A 2,799-nucleotide genomic window follows, 5' to 3' on the forward strand; every position below is an offset into this window, starting at 1 on the left:
TGTGTGTGTATGTGTGTGTGTGTGTATGTGTGTGTGTGTGTGTGTGTGTGTGTGTGTGTGTGTGTGAGTGTGTGCGTAGGAATCAGGAGTGTGAGCTTGTGTGTTTGCTGGAACTTAGTGGACAAGGGCGAGGCCAACATGAACTGATTTCAAAAGTTGGACGATAAGTCGGCTCGAATGGATCAGATCGGATATGAAAACCTGATCTTCTAAAACCATCATCATCATCATCAAGTGCCAGATCTGTAACACACATCAGCGATCATGCTTCCCCATTCATTTCTCTGCTCGTATGCTCTCAAAAATCTTATTTTACCCTGGTGTTTCCACGTCACCCATCTGTTCAGGTTTTCCATAATAGTTTCTGTGGGTCTATCCATGTCTCGTTTGCCCCCAAAATATCAAACAGAATTACAGAATTAGCCAGAAGGTTAAACCCAAGACGGAAAAAGACAAGACGGGACAACTCTTCTTCTTTACGTCATGTGACACGCGCAGGCCCCTCTCACCTTAGCTGCTGCGCGTATAACTTACATTGGTTACAATGCAAGGCTACTGATCATATCGGGCGGTATGTCTAGTCAAGGCCTACTAAAATGTATATATTTTAGCCCAGAGAGAGAGAGAGAGAGAGAGAGAGAGAGAGAGAGAGAGAGAGAGAGAGAGAGAGAGAGAGTATTGATTTTAATGAATAAACGCAGCCTATCTAGATCTAGATCTAGATCTAGAATCTAGAATCTAAATCTAGAGAGTCTAGATTTTGCTGTGCACCCTGCCAAGAGTGTGCAGTTAGGAAAGTAGATGTAGATCTAGATATAGATCTAGGCCCCTAAGTGGTTGGCGAATGACCGAAGGGCGACTCTAGACTAGCGGTATGTCTGTGAATTGGCGGAGACACTCTAGATCTATTTATCATGCAACTTAATTCATACTATCATATCAATTACAGTAGATAGATCTACTTAAGCTTCTGTGCTTGTTTCAATGGCTTCTTTTTCGGTGCACCTGTACAATTGTGGTCCCGTTTAATGTTTACATGACGGCCATTATTGTCATATGGGAGTGAATCTAGATCTAGATCTAGGTATCTCTAGATTCTATCTAGATCTAGATAGCCAAGATAATCTATTTCTAGATCTAGATAGCTAGATCTATCTAGATCTAGCAGATCTTGATTAGATCTATAATTTCAATTCAGTTTAGATCTAGATCTAGATCTAGATCTAGATTCTAGATATATATATATATATAATCTAGGCCTAAATCTAAATAAGAAACACGTAAAAATTACTACAGGGGCACTTAGGCCTTGAGTGATTTAATGCAAACGGGACCGCTACGCACAGGAGTGCCATTGTTTCCTGGCTTCAGTTCATGATCGTCTGGACTCTAGCAGTAGCCGTATCTTTAGTTTAAAAAATATCCAATCTATTGTATAATCTGTTGGACAGCAGTTCATTGCTGAGCACTACCTGGCTGTTCTGTCGTTTTAAACTGTAATATCTAATCTACTTCTACCTTTCGTAAACTCCTAGATCTACATCATCATGACACTGAACATGTTCAACCCACTACCGTTTTCCGTTCATAAAAACCTTAAATTTCTCAACTCACTATATTCAAAATGTGAACACAAACCAGTCAAAATAAATACCAAACAGTTTATATGAAAAAAAAACCCAAGGCAAAACTGCCATTATGAAATTCAAAGTAGGCAGCTATTTCAGAGAGTTGAACAGTGTGCTCTTTCTTCCTGTCGTTTGTTTACGCTTTAAACGTGCAGCTAGCTGGTTACCAAGGGGAGCCAGTTGGAACGAAAATGAGGCTGTTGTCCCGTCTTGTCTTATTCCATCTTGGGTTAAACATGTCGAGAAAGACCTCCAAAAAACTCCCGGAAAACTGTCGAATGATACTAGATCTTTTGAAGTTCTTAGTTTTAGTAAGAGTTTACGAGATTTGTACCACAATAAGGTCACATAATTGCCGAAGATTAGAGATGTTATAACAGAGTAACAAACACAAATTTGAAGAAGGAGAGATAAGGTCGACTGATTCTTGGCAGGAAAGAAGGAGCAAACCATACCAGAGCATCCGCTAACTATCCACGATCTATTGAAGAGGAATGGCAAGATTTCAAAAATGAAATAATGGCCACGCTAACCCATAGGTATAGAACTAAGACAATTAGATTTAGCACACAAAAGAAAAAGTCTATGGTTTAGACTTATCTTAATGGTTGTTAAGCATGAAAATGGAGATTGAGGCCGTAACAAGAGAGCTTGGCTGGCTTCAAAATACAAGACCAAGAACTACCCATCTCATTATTGTCACAGACTCCCAGAGCATATTGCAAAGGGTTGAGAAAGGGCTGCATCGGAGTGAATGGATGAACCCAATACAACACTCATCACTTAGAGCCATCACGTGGATATTCTGTCCTGGGCACTCTGGAGTGAAGGGCAATGAGGAGGCTGATAGGCTGGTAGCTATACGTTCTTACTACGATCTCTCTGACCGTCTAGGCTGGTAGGCAGTGCGCGGTTGATGGTAAGGTGAAATTTGACAAAGGAGAAGTGTTGAAGACCCTGGATGAAAAGTTGCGGGATGGGGAAAGTTGCGGGATGAAGAAGACAGGGAGACAGCAGAACACCACGCAATTATTAGGATGCAGGAAATGGGGATAGAGACGGGAAAAGGAAGAAAGGAACGATTATCTGGAAAGGAAAGACGTCGCCATAATCAGACAGCCACCGGAACAATCAGTATGAATACCTTGCAGGCTTTGGTGCTTTGGGGGGG

Source organism: Aplysia californica, unplaced genomic scaffold (assembly GCF_000002075.1).
Source record: "Aplysia californica isolate F4 #8 unplaced genomic scaffold, AplCal3.0 scaffold00388, whole genome shotgun sequence".
Lineage (NCBI taxonomy): Eukaryota > Metazoa > Mollusca > Gastropoda > Aplysiida > Aplysiidae > Aplysia > Aplysia californica.